Genomic DNA, 22022 nt, shown 5'->3' with positions numbered 1-22022 from the left:
CAAGGGATCTCCCCAACCCAGGGATTGCACCTACATCTCCTGTGTCTCCTGCATTGGCAGGTGAATTCTTTACCACTGAGCTCCCTGGGAAGCCCAACACTGAAGGGGTTGTTGATAATTATGGGAAAATTTGTAAAGATAGCTCTTGGAGAGGTATGGACTTGATTTTCAAAAATTTTTCCCCAAAAGAAAAGCTCAGGACCACCAGATGGCTTCACAGGTGAATTCTATCAAACATTTCAAAGAATTTATGGCAGTCCTTCTCAAACTCTTTAGAAAAATTGAGAAGAGGGAATATTTCCAAACTCATTTTATGAAGCCAGCATTACTAAGCTAGGAACAGACACTATAAGAAAGAAAATTACAGACCAATGTCCCTGGTAAACATAGATGCAGAAATCCTCAACAAAATACTAGCAAACTGAATTCGAGAACACAATAAAATAATCATATACCATGTTCAAGTGGGATTTAGTTCCAGGATAAAAAGATGCTTCAACATACACAAGTCAGTAAATGTGATACAGCACTCAATAGAATGAAGTATGAAAGTCATATGATCATCTCAATAGATGCAAAATTATAATTCCAGTGATGAAGAACCTTGAGTGATGTGCTTGCTAATCATGATTTTACAAAATAAGGAATAGGCAACCACCATGGATATGTGGGATGAAGCATAAATAATACCATACAAATATTCTCAATGTTTGGTTGGTATGGGAAAAGTTGAATGATGAGGAGAATTCCTATTAGGCCGTTATAGTAATCCACACATGAGATAGTTTAGGTCTGAGAGCTGGGAAGTAGCAAAATTGGGGAGTAGGGGTGTGATGAATTTATGATGTTGACAGAAAAGTGAATCTCAAAGTTATTACAAAGGAGAAGTAGCAGAATTTGTAACTATAGGTCAAAATAGAACTAAAAATTTAAAATGAAGATGATACCAATGTTATGAGCCTGGAAATACAAAGGTGAAGTTCGCTCAGTTGCTCAGTTGTGTCTGACTCTTTGCAACCCAATGGACTGTAGCCTGCCAGGCTCCTCTTTCATGAGATTCTCCAGGCGAGAATACTGGTATGGGTTGCCACTTCCTTCTCCGAGGGATCTCCCTAGCCCAGGGATCACACCCACATCTCCTGTGTCTCCTGCATTTGGCAGGTGAATTCTTTACCACTGAGCTCCCTGAGAAGCCCAACACTGAAGGGATTGTTGATAATTATGGGAAAATTTATAAAGATAGCTCTTGGAGAGAGATGGATTTGATTTTCAATATGTTTCAGGATTTGTGGCATTTAAATTAAAGTGTTTTATGGACAGTGCTGTATAGAGAATTAGAAAGAAGATAAGAAGTGTGTTTGTAGATGGATATATGATAGCCCAAACTAATAATATCTGAAGTCACAAGATTCATCTAGAACATTCAGAAAGGTAGTGTAAATGAAAAATTTAGAATTTAACCTTGGGAAATGCCCAGAACCGTATAAAATGAACTAGTGATGGACATAGCAGAGAGTTGAAATTGTTTAATCTCTATAAATTCTCATATAATCCACAATACCATAAATTCATCTCTAAATATCTACAAAGGTAGACCTCCAGTCCTGTATTAAGAACCTGAAGAAACAATGTTTCATTTAAGCCAAAGCAAGAGAGAGAGTGGAAGAATAATAACTTTGATAGTTTACATTTTATGACATTGCAGAGGCTCGCCCAGATGGTATCTTTGCTTCTGCAACAACTCAGTGAAACCACTGTTACTGTCCCCTGTGTACTGATGAGGAACCGAAAGGTGGGCTAATTGTATACATTTCTCTAAAAATGAAAACAGAGTGGGGAAAAGTTCATTCGGACAAGGAAGTCATTTCAGAGAACCCTGAGTTTCTCAAATCTTACATTATGATTGGAAAAATTACTTCCACATAGGCCATTTGAAGATGGGAACTTCTGCTGTCTTAAGTCTTGTTGGTGGAAACCTGCTTAGGTTGTCATGGAACAATCTCTCATAATGCAGAGCAGTAATAAGCAAATCAAGGCATCTACTCCTTTCAAATTCTGCCAAGTTTATTATAAAAAATATTTATGGTTTCAGTGGTCTTAATGTTTTAATATTTTAAAATGTGTCTTAATATTTTATTAAAAATAAATGTGTGTGTTTAACTAGAGATATTTCATTTTGATATGACTTTATATGTCTATGTCCATTATTCTTGAGGAACTCCTTTTTCCACTAACTACTGACTTTAACTGTAGATAGGGACTGTTTATAGAACACGCCAGAGAGAATATTTATAAAAGGGAAAATACAACTCTCCTCATTTTGTAGATTCAAAGAAACACATGCTAACCTTTAGTGAAAGTGAAAATGTGTTTAGTCGCTCAGTCATGTCCAACTCTTTGTTAACCCATGGACTATAGCCAACCAGGCTCCTCTGTCCATAGAGTTCTTCAGGTAAGAATACTGGAGTGGGTGACCATTCCCTTTGCCAGAGGATCTTCCCAACCCAGGGACTGAACCTGGTTCTCCTGCATGGCAGACAGATTCTTTATCATCTGAGCCACCAGGGATGCCTGTTAACCCTTAACCCCTTCTCTTTCTTCTATACTCTCCTTAACATTGTTTTCCATCCATTGTACTTCTCTTTCCCAGTTCACGGTATTTTTCTTCTCTCTCTCTCTCTCTCTCAAACCTTTCCCAGAGTGGAAATTTTCTTACCATGGTCTACTCAGTCTACAAGGAATAGCTCCTCAGATAATCACCTCAGTATGTGACCACAAGCAGCTTTCGAGTTGGAAGATGGGATGTGAGCTGAGAGAGGTTTATTTTGTAAGTTAAATGCAGCTTTTTGCAAACCTAACAATTAAAAATGTTTTCCCTGTTATATTGCACTGACATATATATACATATATATTCATATATATATACATATATATATTCATATATATACATATATATTCATATATATATACATATATATATTCATATATATATTCATCTATTTCTATTCAGTTCAGTTCAGTTGCTCAGTCGTGTCTGACTCTTTGCAACCCCATGGACTGCAGCTCTCCAGGCTTCCCTGTCCATCACTAACTCCCAGAGTTTACTCAAACTCATGTCCATTGAGTCAGTGATGCTATTTCTACTACGGTATACTTAATCTAAACTTCAAAATACATTTTTGGATGCCTGTTTAATCATACCACTCACTATTAGCCTGCTCCCAAGTCTTTGTGAATTCTTAAAACCTACTTTTTCTTGGTGTCATCTATGTTTTCCATTAGTCACTCCTAAAAGCTACTCCTAACATTGCGAATATAAAATACTCCTTTATGCTGATTTTCCAGTTGCTTTGTTTCTTAAATGCCAAAGATTCCAAATCCATGGATGTCAAACTATACACCGAGGCACCCCTGGCACTACAGTCAATTCACAGGTGTGCTGCAGGGTATTTCGAATTTTTGAGAGAAAAACAGCGACATCTGTTGGGCATGACCTGAATTACTATTCATTTTCTCAACAACTATTAAATTGCTGAGATCTTTCTTCTAGCCTAGGTGAATAAGGAAGAAAACAACTGCAAAGCTAAAGGCCCTGTAAGCTGAGAAAGTTTGGAAATCTCTGCTCTAGGCATTAAGATTTGTTTTGTATTAAATTTTTTTAGCATCACAATTATTTTTCTACACAGTTAATCAAAACAAATATATTACCCAAATTTTAATAGTTACTAAGCCAAAAAGTACATTTTTATCAAAACCCATCTGTTAATGAGGTGCCAGGGACATTTTCCCCCCAATTAGTTCATGTGTCTATATATGAATTTTACTGACTAACTGAATCAATGTTTATTTGTATTTTTGTTTTGCAATTGTAAGCCCTGAGAAAACTTGTTTGCAAAAGTAAATAGACAGAAATAGTAAGAGATTTATTATAGCAATGGCATTACGCTTTAAACTCCTTTTGAGTTATGTGCCAAGTATATAAGCAAGGAATTGAAAAACTACAATATTTATAACAAGATGTGTTGTCTAGACCTGTATTGACCAATAGGCCTTAGCCACATGTGGCTATTTAAATTTCAATTAATTAAAAGTAAATGTAATTTAAATTTCAGTTCCTCAGTTGTACTGTCTTTTATTTCAAGTGCTCAAAAGCCATATATCTAGTGGCTACTGTATTAGACAGTGCAAATGTCTAGACCAGCACTGTGGTATAGAACATTTCCATTATTGCAGAAACTTGTGTTGGACAGTGCTGGTCCAGACATTAAAGCCATCCTCTTTCTTAACACACCAGGATTTTAAGTAATTTCTGTGTTTGCTGCCTTAGAGGCTTTTGCACCCCAGGGTGAATGCAACACAGTTATTTAATATACATGTTATCATGTGCTGTTCTTATTCGCTCAGTCATGTTTGACTCTTTGCGACCCTGTGGACTGTAGCCCACCAGGCTCCTCTGTCCTTGGGGATTCTCCAGGCAAGAATACTGAAGTGTTATCATACTAATCTATTTTTTTAGTAAGTTGTCTCTTTTTTTAGTGCATGTTGAGTGTTTATTATGTGTCATTATCTGTGTATGCATTATGCACACCATATTTAATCTTAAATGAAATCCTTTTTAAAAAAAATTGAAATACAATATTGCTTCAGTTAACTTACAATATTTTATTAGTTTCAAATGTGCAACATAATGATCAATATTTTTATAGATTACATACCATAAAAAGTTGTTGTAATATTATTGACAGTGTTTCCTATGCCATACATTACATCCTGTGACTTTTTTATTTTATAACCAGTAGTTTGTACCTCTTAATCCCCTTCACCTATTTTGCCCATCCCCCAACCCAACCCCTACTCTGGCAACCACTAGTTTGTTCTCTGTATCTGTTGGTCTCTTCTATTTGTTTGTTTGCTATGTTTTGTAGATTCCATGTATAAGTGAAAACATACAGTATTTGTCTTTCTCTGTCTGACTTATTTCACCTAGCATAATACTTCCAGGTCCATCCATGTTGTGTCAATTGGCTAGGTTTCATTCTTTTTATGGCTGACTGATATCCCCTGCGTGTATCCTCCAGGTCCATCCATGCTGTGTCAGACAGCTAGGTTTCATTCTTTTCATGGCTGACTGATATCCCTTTGCGTGTATCCTCCAGGTCCATCCATGCTGTGTCAGACGGCTAGGTTTCATCCCTTTTAGGGCTGACTGATACCCCTTTGCGTGTATCCTCCAGGTCCATCCATGTTGTGTCAGACGGCTAGGTTTCATTCTTTTCATGGCTGACTGATATCCCTTTGTGTGTATCCTCCAGGTCCATCCATGCTATGTCAGACGGCTAGGTTTCATTCCTTTTAGGGCTGACTGATACCCCTTCGCAGTAAGTACTGCATTTTCCTTACCTGTCAGTGGACTTCTAGGTTGCTTCCGTATCTTTGCTTTTGTGAACAGTGCTACAGTGAACACTGGCTGCTTATATCTTTTTAAATTAGAGTTTTTGCTTTCTCCAAATAAAATACCCAGGAGGGGAATTGCTGGATCACATAAGAGTTATATTTTTAATTTTTTAGGGAAACTCCATGTTGTTTTCCACAGTGGCTGTGCCAATTTACATTCCTACCAACATTGCACAAAGGTTCCTTTTTCTCCATATCCTCATCAACACTTGTCATTTCTGTTCTTTTTGATAATAGTTGTTCTAACAGGTGTGAGGTCTTGATTTACATTTCCTTGATGATTAACTATGTTGATCATCTTATCTGTTGACCATGGACATCTCTATGTCTTCTTTAGAAAAATGTTCATTTGTTTCCTCTGCCCCTTATTTAATCAGATTTTTTCACACTGAGTCTTAGGACTACTTTATATGCATTGGACATTAACCTCTAATCAGATATATCATTTGAAAATAAATGTCTTTTTCCATTTGGTAAGCTGCCTTTTCATTTTGTTGATGGTTTCCTTCACTCTGCAATTGTTCTTAAGTTTGACTGGGGGTTGTTTTTGTTTATTTTTGTTTCCTTTAACCAAGGAGACATACAAAAAATATTGCTGAGACCAGTGTCAAAGAACATACTGCCTGTGAGTATGGTTTTATGGTTTCAGGAGTTTTATGGTTTCAGCTCTTACATGTAAGTCTTTAATCCATTTTGAGTTTATTTTTATATATAGTGTTTAATGCCGTATGTTAAATTCTAGTCTTCCACCTTTCCATAATTGAAACTCCCTTCTTCAACAGTGAGAAATCTAGCTTGTATTATCCTTACTATCTTTATTCATTTGCTTTAGCCTAGAATTCACAGGAGTTCCTTTCAAATTAGTAACTCATATCATGGCAAAAAGCAAGCCTACCAGCTGGAATTTAATATTTTACAGCTCTTTTTTTAAGCTAAAATTAACATACAGTGAAATGTGCATGTCTTAAGTATGCAATTTGATGAGTTTTCACTTGATAATTTTTACTTTTAGATTTATGTCTATAAATGAGTCTGTCTGTCTGCTATTTTCTACCTTTCTATCTGTCTTCCAGAATTTAGAATTGTTTTCAGCCAAAAGATTTGCTTGATATCATTTATTCCACTACTGCCTGAAGTAGAAACCTAATTTTATCATTTGATAAGGCAGTGTTGATTTAGACATACCCATATCTAATGTATACCTTTTTTGATTGTTCAGTTTTTTTGCTTGCTATTTCTTATTGCACCTTATACTTTCTTTCTAGGATCTTTTTTTTTAACTTCTTGAGGTATGTGTGTATGTGTGCTCACTCACTTATATCCAACTCTTTGTGACCCAGTGGATTGTAGCCTGCCAGGCTCCTCTGTCCATGGAATTTTCCAGGCATGAATACTAGAGCAGACTGCCATTTCCTATTCCAGAGGATCTTCCTGACCCACGGATCGAAACTACATCTCCTGTGTCTCCTGCATTGGCAGGCAGATTCTTTACTACTGTGCCGCCTGGGAAGCCCCCGCCCTCCTCCTGTGAGGTATAGCCCTGAATAATTAATTCTCCAGTGACAGTCAGCTCATAAGCTCTCAGTTTCTGTCTGAAGTGCCTTTATTTTAGCCTCATCCTTTAAAGATAATTTCCTCAGAATATAATTTTGGGTTGCAAATTATTTTCTCTCAATAATTTAAATATATTGTGTCCTTGGTTTCTAGTTTCCATTATTGCAATTAGGAAGTCAAATATCAGTATTGTTTCTTCCATGGTAAATTGTCATTCCCTTTGTTTGTTCTAAAGACCCTCTTTTCATATTTGGTGCTTTGTAGATTCACTCAGGTGAGGTAAAATGTGTATGTAGATTTCTTTATATTTATTCTTCTCAGGATCACTATGCTTTCTTATTCTAAAGATTCATGTAGACCAACATTCCTGGAAAATTCTCAGTAATTATCTCTTTAACTTAAAGACAGTTAAAGAGATGTCTTTCTTACCTTATTTATTATCACACTTAAAACTGTGAATTATAGGTTATTAAACCTCATTCTCCACATATCATAATTTTTTTCATATTTTCTACCTCTGTCTTGGTATATTTTATTCTAGCTAATTTCTTTAGTTTTATCTTCTAGTTCACTAATTCTCCTTTTATCTATGTCAAATCTGATGGCTTACTTGTTCATTGCATTTTAAATTTTAATTATTTTAAACAACTCTCAAAAAAAAAAAATAAACAACTCTCTTTAGTCTTTGGTCATATTTTGTATTCTCTTATATCTGGCTCATATTTCTATTCTCTCCTTTATTTCTTTACAAATATTAAATGTACTTATTTTATAATCTGAATTATACAATTCCATTATTTGAAATACAGTATTTTTTCATCAGCTTTCTCTCTGTTATTTATATTGCCTCTTGCTTGTAGTATCTTGTTTCCTCATGAGTTTTGTGATTTTTCTTTTTATTTTCCATCACAGGATCATGTAAACTGGGATTTTGAGCAAATTCTATGAGGCCAGGGTTGAGGATACATTTTCCTAGAATGGATATACATTTCTTCCTGCTGGGTGCCTGGAAAGAATTATCAACCAAGAATTAATCAGCTTGGTTATTTTTCAACCCATATAATCAGTGTGATTTCAATCCCAATACTCATGTGACAACTAACCTGTGGTTATAATTAGGATGCTCATACATTCTGGTTTGCCCCAAACAATCCCAATTAAAATGCCCTTTGTCCTGATGTAATTATTAATACAGTAATACCTTCTTCCACTCCCAGAAGATTCCCTGTTTGAATTATAAATTATATGTCACTCTATTAAAAATACTAAGAGGAGAGACTTTTTATCCCTTCCAACCATAACCAAGGCAAAACAGAAGTTTTATTATTTCCCCTTTGCAGGGAAGAATGTCTGGTTCACTCTTTCACTGAAGGTGTATCTCCCAGAATCCTGATTTACGTTGGGGTTTCCATTCCAACTTCTCAAATAAAAAGCTCTGGGTTACTGGGGATTGGCAGATGCCCTCAGGGCAGCCGCTGGCTTTAGCATGTTTACCTCTCTGGATTCATGCTTCTGCTTAGTTCTTTGCCTCTAAGGATGTTTCTTACTTTATTGTGAGCTTGGCTATATATTTAAAAGGATGTTGTAAATCTTTTATCCAGAATATTTAGTTGTTTGGTTGCAGGACACTTTTTCCCCCAGCACAAAATCCCTGGACTCATCATAAATACTGACTTAACTGCATGTGGTATCGAAAGAGCCGATATTTCTAGTGTTGAAGTAGCCCAGAAATTTCAAAGAGCAGTTTTCCTACTTGAGAGCTCTAACTTGTCCCACTTTGTTGAAAATAGGGGGACATTTTACTTAAGGGAAAGATGTCCCAAAAAATTTATCTCTTTATGTTTTATATTCTACAGATAGAAACTGGGAGCATAAAATCACTTCTGTCTTCTAACAAAGGAAATAGACAAGTTCTGTCATGGAAGGTAGAAGATAATATTATTGTATGTATCTTACAGATGAGGAAAATGAGGCAAAGAGGTTAAATAACCTATCCATGGCCCACTAAGAGTAAGTAATGGCGCTGGAATCCACAGCCAGGCTGTCTGTAATACTCATGACATCAACCACTACCTCTTATACTCCTTGGTACGTTGATTTGCTTTCTTCTATCTCCTCATCATAAAATGAATGCTCATGGGGGAAGATACTGCTAAATTGATACCTATTACAGCCTTCCTAGTACTTGGCAAATTGAAAAAATATCCAAAATCCACTCAAGATATAAAAGATTCAAAAGCATAGGAAAAAAAAAAATTGCCAATCTTGTTACAGATATGTACTGTGGGGAAACACCAACTTTTTAAACCCAAGTCATAAATGTTTTGCATTTCTCCATCCCTTTTCTTACTCTGTTCTATTTCCCTCATAGACACTTTCCTTTGTTAAGTGAAATTTTCTTGTTTATATTTTTAATACAACTCAAATATTATCTCCATTAAAAAAAAATCTCCAATGAACTCATCATCCCCATAGGCTTGGTCACTCATGGGTGCTATCATAGCATTTTTTGCATACCTTTATAGCAACACTTAACTGTATTATGCTGAACTGTATCATCATTTTTATAGGTCAAGGTTGAATGTCAGCAAAATTGTATGGTTCAACCTAAATGTATTGTGTATATGTATACTCCACTATATTCAGGGCTAGAAACCATGTGCACTTTTGTTTCTTTAATTTAGTGCCTAGATGTATGCTCAAAAAATGACTGCTGAGTTAAATGAATGTCAACACACCAGGGGCTATATTAAAAAATCTTAATCATTGACATCTATTGCATGGACATCAACCAGTCAGAACAGATACTGGCCATAAACAACTGCTAAAACTGCCCCCATTATCTCATCTGCATATCTGCCAAGCCTATGCCAAGGATACGTACAAGAATAAGACTTTTGGGTTGTAGTGAACCCCCAAATGGGATTCTAACCAACCGTATTCAATGTTTAAACCTTCTCTGTAACAGTGTCTTTCTCAAGCAAGAATTCTTAATTCCTAACTTCCTCCTTTCCCATCAGATTAGCACCACGTTGACCCCACAAATGGTCATCAGGACACAACTGCTCCTACGACAACACCTCTCCCTTTCCCCTGCTACACTCAGGGAAGGCTCTGGATCTGTGCTTCTCACACCCTCAAGATCTTACAAGCTACTGTAAAAAGTGGGAACATCAGAACTTCCCTAGAGGTCCAGTGGTTAAGAATCCACCTTCCAAAGCGGGAGATGCGGATTTGATCCCTGGTCAGGGAACTAAGATCCCACATGCTACGGGGCAATTAAGCCCGTCCACCACAACTAGAGCACCCACACCCACCACAAAGATCCCATGTGCCGCAAGTAAGACTCAAGACAGTCAAAATAAATAAATATTTTTTAAAAGTGGGAACATAGATTTTCCAACCTTTCACATCACTAAGTAAGAGCATTCAAAAATTAAATCACGTCTACTATCATCATGAAAGAAAACAAACATTGAAACACTAAAGAAGTAGGAATATCAGGACAAATAATGCTACTATAATTAAGTTAAACCAATGACCTCTCTCTTTGTCTTTAATTGTAGTTTGTTTAATTGCATATTTTTGTTAGCTACAAATGAGGAAATTTTATCATTAGTAAACATCACTTTTTTTTTGGCCTGAATTTTCACTTGCAATTATAATTATAGCATATGCATAGACAGACTTTAAAAATGATAAATGATGCCTGAATTTTTTTTAAATGCTACTTTTGATTTACAGCTAAGTTTTGACATATTTATATGTCTGTGACATTTATTTACCAAGTTAGATTTGTTTTGATAGTCTATTTTAGTAGAAAATTCATGTAGCTGTAATTTTGCATGAAAAATAACCTATATTTTCCTATACAGGTTTTTCTCATTTTAGCTAATGAAAATTCTGCCGATTAGGCACTGGAAAAGTATCTGTCAGTAGTTAATGCTAATAGACACACCAGAGCATTCTCTCCACTATTAATCTGTGGATAATGGAAAGCCTATTTCTTAAGTACACACAGAAGAAAGAATAAAAAAAAAATACTGGCTATGACACCAAATGAATTGCCTTCCTCCCACACTTCTGTGCCCTTGTAACCTAGGGCATGTAGAGCAGGCTGGCAGCCATTGCATTACAGATTTAAAAGCGCTGGAATCTCTCGGTCCTGTACTGGGTTGCCTGATGGATTGGTGAGTAATGTACTTGAAGAGTGCATTACTGAGCTCTAGACTAATGGCCACCTCTTGCCCATGGCCTTTATGGTAGATCATTCATTGTGCTGCCTCATCAGCTTCCTGCCAGTCTGTATCTGGCATGAGCACTGGCTGTTCCAAAGCTGATTAATCCCCTAGGACTGAGTCCAACTGCAAATCTCACTGTGGATTACACAAAAGTGGGGATGTTCTAGTGCTATGGGGACAACACAATTGTTTTTTGAATTCAAGAATCCTCATTTTAGAGGATGAAATTAGTTCACCAATCAAGTATATTACCATCCATAACAAATCTTACAAAAAGTAAGAAACTTCCAATGAAATGAATGCAATGAATGGTGATTTCCAGGTTTTAAGTTTTATAAGGATGAAAATATCTTAAAGGGGATCTCTACAATGTTAACTAGCAACTTATAAGTCATCTAAGATGTCACATCACAACATAACTTTATATATCATTTTTATTTAGCTTTTCTCTTTCTCAGATGTTTTGCTGGTTCCACAATTGTTTAAAGGTGAAAGGTCTGTAATTTCCACCTATAAAGTAATGTAGACTTTCCTCTGAAAGGCATATAATATTACCATAAAGAATAAAATTACTCTAAAGAATCACAAATGGTATTTGATGGCAGAATTTTATTCACTGGAAATGTGTGACAACATTTGCTGTTGATTTAGTACAGAAAATTATTTTGATTTTTTAACAAAAAAGATCATCTCTATATTGTCAAAGTAGAGGTCTACACAAATTACAGATTTGCTATATTGTTATGAATTATAATTAACATATGAAAAGAACAATAACTTAATAAATATCTTAGGTCATTGGTGCCTTAATAACCACAACATCATCATGTTTCTTCAAATTCAGTGTCTGGAAATTAAGTGTGTAAAACAAGACAAAAGAAACAAAGCAAATAATAGAAGATCACATGTGACTCAGAACTAAGAACAACCTACAATTCTAGGAGAATTTGGAGGAGAGGGAAGTCAATAATGACTGGAGAAAAAAGAAACTTCATGGAGGAGCTGACTCTAAAATGGACTGGAATCTGGGTAAGCAATGGGGAGAGTGAGTATTCAGGTCAGTAAAATAGCATGAGCAAAAGCATAGAAATGTTAAATAAGTATTAAATAAATATTGGGCTTCCCAGTTGGTGCTAGTGGTAAAGAACTTGCCAGTGTAGGAGACATAAGAAATGCAGGTGTGATACCTAGGTCTCGAAGATCCCATGGAGGAGAGTATGACCACCCACTCCAGTCTTCTTGCCTGGAGAACCCCTTGGACAGAGGAACCTGGCAGGCTACAGTCCAAAGGGTCACAAAAAGTCAGAAATGACTAAAGTGACTTAGCACACCCAAATAAATATTAAGGACTAGAAAGAAGTAAAGCCTGACCAGGGCAGAGAATTTGGGTTTGGAAGTAGTAGAAAATAGAGTACACGCTGAGGGGACTTCTGAATCTGGCAATGTGATAGACTAAATTATCTAGAAATCCTCCTGCTATAATCATCTAGAAATGCTAAATAGAATTGAATGTATTTCTTCTGGCATATATATCTTCCTTTTTAGAAAAATGACAAAAATATTCAGGGTTCAGAGATGAGCTAGAAACTTATAACCAGAGTGATAAACATGTGAATTAAGGTTGTGGTTGCCCCAAGAAGTTGGATATGGTGGGGTGTGGAAGTTGTTGGTCTTGGAAATCTAGAAGCTTGAGTTAACAACCTTGAGTAGACTGAAGATGAGACCTTAAGCGAAGGAGTTGGAACTAAACACCGCTTGCTTCACACCTTGTCCTTTAAAAGCTAGAACCTTTAAATCCTTAAATGATACATAATTTTTGAAAGGATAGATTAAGGGGAAAATACACCAACTGCACAGAGAAATGAAAAGGAAGCTTGTCAGTCTTGGACTGAATTTTTTTTAAGATTTTTTTTATATAGAATAATAACAATGATGTGCCATGTATGAATTTGGGAATACATGATAAATAGTACCTGCATGGTCTGTTAATTCCCAAAGGCAGAAATTAATAGAAAAATGTGCCCAGAACAGTAAAACCCCTGGAGAAAACTAACACAAAACTCTTTGGAAGTATATTTTACAGATAAAAGCCATTTGTTCTTTTTTTTTTTTTTTTTTTTTATTAGTTGGAGCCTAATTACTTCACAACATTGTAGTGGTTTTTGTCATACATTGACATGAATCAGCCATGGATTTACATGTGATCCACATCCCGATCCCCCCTCCCACCTCCCTCTCGACCCGATCCCTCTGGGTCTTCCCAGTGCACCAGGTCCGAGCACTTGTCTCATGCATCCAACCTGGGCTGGTGATCTGTTTCACCCTAGATAATATACATGTTTTGATGCTGTTCTCTTGAAACATCCCACCCTCGCCTGTTCCCACAGAATCCAAAAGTATGTTCTGTACATCTGTGTCTCTTTCTCTTTTGCATCTAGGGTTATTGTTACCATCTTTCTAAATTCCATATATATGTGTTAGTATACTGTATTGGTCTTTATCTTTCTGGCTTACTTCACTCTTTATAATGGGCTCCAGTTTCATCCATCTCATTAGAACTGATTCAAATGAATTCTTTTTAATGGCTCAGTAATATTCCATGGTGTATATGTACCACAGCTTCCTTATCCATTCATCTGCTGATGGGCATCTAGGTTGCTTCCATGTCCTGGCTATGATAAACAGTGCTGCGATGAACATTGGGGTGCACGTGTCTCTTTCAGATCTGGTTTCCTTGGTGTGTATGCCCAGGAGTGGGATTGCTGGGTCATATGGCAGTTCTATTTCCAGTTTTTTAAGAAATCTCCACAGTCTTCTCCATAGCGGCTGTACTAGTTTGCATTCCCACCAACAGTGTAAGAGGGTTCCCATTTCTCCACACCCTCTCCAGCATTTATTGCTTGTAGGCTTTTGGTTAGCAGCCATCCTGACTGGCGTGTAATGGTACCTCATTGTGGTTTTGATTTGCCATTTCTCTGATAATGAGTGATGTTGAGCATCTTTTCATGTGTTTGTTAGCCATCTGTATGTCTTCTTTGGAAAAATGTCTGTTTAGTTCTTTGACCCATTTTTTGATTGGGTCATTTATTTTTCTGGAATTGAGCTGGAGGAGTTGCTTGTATATTTTTGAGATTAATCCTTTGTCTGTAGCTTCATTTGCTATTATTTTCTCCCAATCTGAGGGCTGTCTTTTCACCTTGCTTATAGTTTCCTTTGCTGTGCAAAAGCTTTTAAGTTTCATTAGGTCCCATTTGTTTATTTTTGCTTTTATTTCCAATATTCTGGGAGGTGGGTCATAGAGGATCCTGCTGTGATTCATGTCAGAGAGCGTTTTGCCTATGTTCTCCTCTAGGAGTTTTATAGTTTCTGGTCTTACATTTAGATCTTTAATCCATTTTGAGTTTATTTTTGTGTATGGTGTTAGAGAGTGTTCTAGTTTCATTCTTTTACAAGTGGTTGACCAGTTTTCCCAGCACCACTTGTTAAAGAGGTTGCCTTTTTTCCATTGTATATCCTTACCTCCTTTGTCAAAGATAAGATGTCCATAGGTTCATGGATTTATCTCTGGGCTTTCTATTCTGTTCCATTGATCTATATTTCTGTTTTTGTGCCAGTACCATACTGTCTTGATGACTGTGGCTTTGTAGTATAGTCTGAAGTCAGGCAGGTTGATTCCTCCAGTTCCATTCTTCTTTCTCAAGATTACTTTGGCTATTCGAGGTTTTTTGTATTTCCATACAAATTGTGAAATTATTTGTTCTAGTTCTGTGAAAAAGACCATTGGTAGCTTGATAGGGATTGCATTGAATCTATAGATTGCTTTGGGTAGTATAGCCATTTTGACAATATTGATTCTTCCAATCCATGAACACAGTATGTTTCTCCATCTGTTTGTGTCCTCTTTGATTTCTTTCATCAGCGTTTTATAGTTTTCTATGTATAGGTCTTTTGTTTATTTAGGTAGATATACTCCTAAGTATTTTATTCTTTTTGTTGCAATGGTGAATGGTATTGTTTCCTTAATTTCTCTTTCTGTTTTCTCATTGTTAGTGTATAGGAATGCAAGGGATTTCTATGTGTTAATTTTATATCCTGCAACTTTACTATATTTGTTGATTAGCTCTAGTAATTTTCTGGTAGAGTCTTTAGGGTTTTCTATGTAGAGGATCATGTCATCTGCAAGCAAGTGTTTCATTTCTTTTCCTATCTGGATTCCTTTTACTTCTTTTTCTGCCCTGATTGCTGTGGCCAACACTTCCAAAACTATGTTGAATAGCAGTGGTGAGAGTGGGCACCCTTGTCTTGTTCCTGATTTCAGGGGAAATGCTTTCAACTTTTCACCATTGAGGGTAATGCTTGCTGTGGGTTTGTCATATATAGCTTTTATTATGTTGAGATATGTTCCTTCTATTCCTGCTTTCTGAAGAGTTTTAATCATATATGGATGTTGAATTTTGTCAAAGGCTTTTTCTGCATCTATTGAGATAATCATATGGTTTTTATCTTTCAATTTGTTAATGTGGTGTATTAATTACATTGATTGATTTGCAGATATTAAAGAATCCTTGCATTCCTGGAATAAAGCCCACTTGGTCATGATGTATGATTTTCTTAATATGTTGTTGGATTCTGTTTGCTAGAATTTTGTTAAGGATTTTTGCATCTATGTTCATCAGTGATATTGGCCTGTAGTTTTCTTTTTTTGTGGCATCTTTGTCTGATTTTGGAATTAGGGTGATGGTGGCCTCATAAAATGGGTTGGGAAGTTTACCTTCTTCTGCAATTTTCTGGAAGTTTGAGGAAGATAGGTGTTAGCTCTTCTCTAAATTTTTGGTAGAATTCAGCTGTGAAGCCATCTGGTCCTGGGCTTTTGTTTGTTCGAAGATTTCTGATTACAGTTTCAATTTCCTTGCTTGTGATGGGTTTGTTAAGATCTTCTATTTCTTTCTGGTTCAGTTTTGGAAAGTTATACTTTTCTAAGAATTTGACCATTTCTTCCAAGTTGTCCATTTTATTGGCATAGAGCTGCTGGTAGTAGTCTCTTATGATCCTTTGTATTTCAGTGTTGTCTGCTGTGATCTCTCCATTTTCATTTCTAATTTTGTTAATTTGGTTCTTCTCCCTTTGTTTCTTAGTGAGTCTTGCTAACAGTTTGTCAATTTTGTTTATTTTTTTAAAAAAGCTTTTAGCTTTGTTAATTTTTGCTATGATCTCTTTAGTTTCTTTTGCATTTATTTCTGCCCTAATTTTTAAGATTTCTTTCCTTCTACTAACCCTGGGGTTCTTCATTTCTTCCTTCTCTAGTTGCTTTAGGTGTAGAGTTAGGTTATTTATTTGACTTTTTTCTTGTTTCTTGAGGTAGGCCTGTAATGCTATAAATCTTCCCCTTAGCACTGCTTTTACAGTGTCCCATAGGTTTTGGGTTGTTGTGTTTTCATTTTCATTCATTTCTATGCATATTTTGATTTCTTTTTTGATTTCTTCTATGATTTGTTGGTTATTCAGAAGCGTGTTGTTTAGCCTCCATATGTTTGAATTTTTAATAATTTTTTTCCTGTAATTGAGATCTAATCTTACTGCACTGTGGTCAGAAAAGATGACTGGAATGATTTCAATTTTTTTGAATTTACCAAGGCTAGATTTATGGCCCAGGATGTGATCTATTCTGGAGAAGGTTCCGTGTACACTTGAGAAGAAGGTGAAGTTGATTGTTTTGGGGTGAAATGTCCTATAGATATCAATTAGGTCTAGCTGGTCCATTGTGTCCTTTAAAGTTTGTGTTTCCTTGTTAATTTTCTGTTTAGTTGATCTATCCATAGTTGTGAGTGGGGTATTAAAGTCTCCCACTATTATTGTGTTACTATTAATTTCCTCTTTCACACTCGTTAGCGTTTACCTTACATATTGCGGTGCTCCTATGTTGGGTGCATATATATTTATAATTGTTATATCTTCTTCTTGGATTGATTCTTTGATCATTATGTAGTGTCCTTCTTTGTCTCCTTTCACAGCCTTTATTTTAAAGTCTATTTTATCTGATGTGAGTATTGCAACTCCTGCTTTCTTTTGGTCTCCGTTTGTGTGAAATATTTTTTTCCAGCCCTTCACTTTTAGTCTGTATGTGTCCCTTGTATTGAGGTGGTTCTCTTGTAGACAGCATATATAGGGGTCTTGTTTTTGTATCCATTCAGCCAGTCTTTGTCTTTTGGTTGGGGCATACAACCCATTTACATTTAAGGTAATTATTGATAGGTATGGTCCCGTTGCCATTTACTTTGTTGTTTTGGGTTCACGTTTATACACCCTTTCTGTGTTTCCTGTCTAGAGAAGATCCTTTAGCATTTGTTGAAGAGCTGGTGTGGTGGTGCTGAATTCTCTGAGCTTTTGCTTGTCTGTAAAGCTTTTGAATTCTCCTTCATATCTGAATGAGATCCTTGCTGGGTACAGTAATCTGGGTTGTAGGTTATTCTCTTTCATTACTTTAAGTATGTCCTGCCATTCTCTTCTGGCCTGAAGGGTTTCTATTGATAGATCAGCTGTTATCCTTATGGGAATCCCTTTGTGTGTCATTTGTTGTTTCTCCCTTGCTGCTTTTAATATTTGTTCTTTGTGTTTGATCTTTGTTAATTTGATTAATATGTGTCTTGGGATGTTTCACCTTGGGTTTATCCTGTTTGGGACTCTCTGGGTTTCTTGGACCTGTGTAACTATTTCCTTCCCCATTTTAGGGACGTTTTCAGCTATTGTCTCCTCGAGTATTTTTTCATGGCCTTTCTTTTTGTCTTCTTCTTCTGGGACTCCTATGATTTGAATGTTGGGGCATTTCACATTGTCCCAGAGGTCCCTGAGGTTGTCCTCATTTCTTTTAATTCTTTTTTCTTTTTTCCTCTCTGCTTCATTTATTTCCACCATTTTATCTTCTACCTCACTTATCCTGTCTTCTGCCTCTGTTATTCTACTGGTGGTTACCTCCAGAGTGTTTTTTATCTCATTTATTGCATTATTCATTTTTAATTGACTCTTTTTTATTTCTTCTAGGTCCTTGTTAAACATTTCTTGCATCTTCTCAATCTTTGTCTCCAGGCTATTTATCTGTAACTCCATTTTGTTTCCAAGATTTTGGATCATTTTTATTATTATTATTCTAAATTCTGTTTCAGGTAGATTCCCTATCTCCTCCTCTTTTGTTTGACTTGGTGGCATTTTTCATGTTCCTTTACCTGTTGGGTATTTCTCTGTCTTTTCATCTTGCTTAGATTGCTGTGTCTGGAGTAGGCTTTCTGTATTCTGGTGGTCTGTGGTTCCTTTTTATTGTGGAGATTTCACCTAGAGGGTGGGGTTGGACGATTAGCTTGTCAAGGTTTCCTGGTTAGGGAAGCTTGCATCAGTGTTCTTGTGCATGGAACTGGATTTCTTCTCTCTTGAGTGCAATGGAGTGTCCAGTAATGAGTTTTGAGATGGGTCTATGTGTTAGGTGTGACCTTGGGCAGCCTGTATGTTGACGTTCAGGGCTATGTTCCTGCGTTGCTGGAGAATTTGTGTGGTATGTCTTGCTCTGGAGCTTATTGGCTCTTGGGTGGTGGTTGGTTTCAGTGTAGGTATGGAGGCTTTTGGATGGTCTCTTATTACTTAATGTTCCGTGTAGTCAGGAGTTTTCTGGTGTTCTCAGGTTTTGGGCGTAAGTCTCCTGCCTCTGGATTTCAATTTTATTCTTCCAATAGTCTCAAGAATTCTCCAACTCTACAGCACTGATAATAAAACGTCTAGGTTAATGGTGAAAAGATTCTCCACCGTGAGGGACACCCAGAGAGGTTCACAGAATTACATGAAGAGGAGGAGAGGGAGGAGGGAGATAGAGATGAGCAGGAGGAGAAAAAGGGGGACTCAAGAGGAGAGAGACAGATCTACACAGTTCTCTATTCCCAAAGTGTTCTCCATAGCCCAGACACCCACAGAGATTCACAGAATTGGATTGGGAAGAGAAGGGGAAGGGAGGAAATAGAGGTGATCTGAGGTAGAAAACAGAGAGTCAAAAGTGGGAGAGAGTAGTCAACACACTCCTGAGTAAAAATGGGTACTGAATATTGGATTCTTAAATGTCCAAAACTGATATCAAAAACTGAAAAACAAAGATTAAAAATCTAGAGTAGAGGTTAGACTCTTAAAAATACAATATTAAAAACAGAAACAAAAATTTTAGAAATATATATAAAGTTCAGTTTAAAAATAGGGCTTCTTTTTTTTTTTGGCAAGGTTATAGTGAAATGAAAATGAAAATTAAGGAGTAATAGAGGAGTAATAGAGGACTTTAAAAGAAAATAAGAGAAAAAAAAATAAAACAAGAAAAAAAAATTTTTTTCCTAATTAAAAAAAATAGTAAAAATATATGAAAATGAAGGTTAAGGAGTAATGGGGGAGTAATAGGGAATTTTGAAAGAAAATAAAAGAGAAAAAATAAAAAAATAAAAGAGAAAAATATTTTTTTTAATTGAAAAAAAAGTAAAAATGTATCTAGGAATTTCTCTGGAGCTGTTGCAGTCAGTGTAGGTTTGGTTCAGTTTCAGATAGCTCCTCATTCCAGCTTGCACTTCTCAATATCTATAGGCCCCTTCCGGTGTAGTCGGTGTTAACTACAGGGATTTTAAACCGGTCACTTCTGAAGCGGTTCCCTTTGTTTATTTGGCTTCTGCTTGCCGGTCTCTTCAGTGTCTAATTTCCGCCCTGACACAGGCGGGCGGAGGTGGTCTCTTGTTCAGGTTCACTTGTTCAGTCGTGCTGTGGGGAGGGAAGGGCGCTGCAGACAGATATCGCTGTGTGTGGGGAGCACTCACCGTGTTCCAGCCACACTGGGTTTGCCCCCGCTCACGGTGTGTGCTTTCCCCGTCTACAACTGCTCAGGCTCCTGGCTGCTCTATATGGAGCGGGCCCTGCATTGCGTGCGGTTCCAGTTTTCGGGTATTCCACAAAAGCGTGGCCTCGGTTGGGCCTGCGTTTTGTGCCTTCCCTGGCCGGAGCAGCTCAGGCAGCCAGGAGCTTGACGGGCACACTCTCCCCGGGTGCAGTGCACTTTCTCCCCTCTGTGATCCCAGTCTCAGTTTCCCCGTGCGCCAGTCGGGTGCCTGCGGCTTGTGTCTGTTCTCAGGAGCTGGCCTCTAGCTGCGACCCTCCCGGCGGATGTCGACCATCCAGAATCTCAGGATGTCTTTTGTTAGAAACTGGAGGCCTGTTTGCAGTTTGGTAGGGGTGCCGTCTCTGGGGCCAAGTTTGTCCCTTTCCCCTCCCCCCTGCCTCCTGCCTCCGGTGGGGGATGGGCCGGTCCTCCGCTGGCTAGCTCTTTTGTGGAATTGCTCAGTCCCTTTGTTCTGCGAACTGCCGGCAGTGTGTTCGGGCCGGTTAATTTTCTCTTTCTCTCTTGCTATCCCACAGTTTAAGTTGGTATCTCACGTTAGCTCCCTCCGATTGCCCTCAGGGCATTTGGGCCTGGTCCTTACCCTAAGCAATGCAGCCTGCTCCTCTCCGTTAGGCCCCCAACTTGCTGGTGGCGGATGCAGGCATCTGGGGTACTTTTCTGCTGGGAGTTGCTTTTAGGCATGTACTCTGTGGGTTTTATTTATTTTTCCTCCCAGTTAGGTTGCCCTCCGAGATTCAAAAACTTCCCCCAGACCCGCCAGCGGGAGGGTTTCCTGGTGTTTGGAAACTTCCTCTATTAAGACTCCCTTCCCGGGATGGGTCTCTGTCCCTAGCTCTTTTGTCTCTCTTTTTATCTTTTATATTTTGTCCTACCTCCTTTCAAAGGTCATGGGCTGCTTTTCTGGGCGCCTGATGTCTTCTGCTAGAGGTCAGAAGTTGTTTTGTGAAGTTTGCTCAGCGTTCAAATGTTCTTTCGATGAATTTGTAGGGGAGAAGGTGGTCTCCCCGTCCTATTCCTCCTCCATCTTGGCTCCTTAAGCCATTTGTTCTTGATTCAGTAATATATAACACCAAAAGAAACTATCTACAACAAGTAGCAGTCATTAAACATAGTGTTAATACATAGCAGGATTAAACTCCCCATGTGGTCAATCCAACTTCTTTAGGAAAATATTAGAGCCAATGGAGAGAGATAATAATCAAAGAGATAATGACTCAGAATTTTCCAGTACAGATGTAAGGCATGAATCATCAGGTAGTATAATAAAACCTTAGTGTTATTTACTCTTTCCAAGATACTCCATAGTGAAACTGCAGAATACCAAAAACTAAGAGGAAATATTTTAAGCTATTAGAAAATTAGATCACTAATATCTACAGCAGATTTCACAATAGTAGCCGCAGAAAATAAAGAGCTTAATGCTACAGGAAAAAAAAACTGTAAATTTGAAATTCTGTGTTCATATAAATGTTTATTCAAGAATGATGATTTTTTAAATGACATTTTCAGACAAATGAAAACTTGGAGTTTATCATTTACATACCTTCACTGGAAAAAAAATTAAAGAATGTTCTTCAGAAAGAAGGGAGTTGAAGCCAGAAACAAGGTGAAGACATGAAGAAGCAATGCTGAAAAAACAAAATGACCAACATGTAGGTAAATCTAAATAATTTCTACTTATATAAGAAAATAATAAAAATAATATGTATTTTGGAGGATACAAAAAAAGAGGAGCTAAAATACTAAGAAACTAAAAGTAGTAACATGAAAAAAAAAAAGGAACCAAGTCCTTTTATTTGTGGAGAGTGATTAGTTACAGAGTCTCTTAATTCAAATGTATGTGTTCAAAAGATGAGAAGCAA

General features: G+C 37.1%; 1 long non-coding RNA gene across 2 annotated transcripts in view; it reads left to right on the top strand.

Moving 5' to 3' along the window:
- LOC139029889 (uncharacterized) overlaps nucleotides 1-21810 on the top strand; it is a 40049-nt gene extending 18239 nt beyond the window's left edge. For both annotated transcript variants that reach the window (XR_011482169.1, XR_011482168.1), the window contains 4 exons: nucleotides 2700-2827; nucleotides 8967-9096; nucleotides 12094-12278; nucleotides 21670-21810. This is a non-coding gene — a long non-coding RNA (uncharacterized lncRNA). The remainder of the gene's footprint in view (nucleotides 1-2699; nucleotides 2828-8966; nucleotides 9097-12093; nucleotides 12279-21669) is intronic.
- The last annotated feature ends 212 nt before the right edge of the window (nucleotides 21811-22022 follow it).

This window comes from Odocoileus virginianus, chromosome 20 (assembly GCF_023699985.2).
Source record: "Odocoileus virginianus isolate 20LAN1187 ecotype Illinois chromosome 20, Ovbor_1.2, whole genome shotgun sequence".
Taxonomy (NCBI): Eukaryota; Metazoa; Chordata; class Mammalia; order Artiodactyla; family Cervidae; genus Odocoileus; species Odocoileus virginianus.
This window is presented reverse-complemented; position numbering and strand designations above follow the sequence as displayed.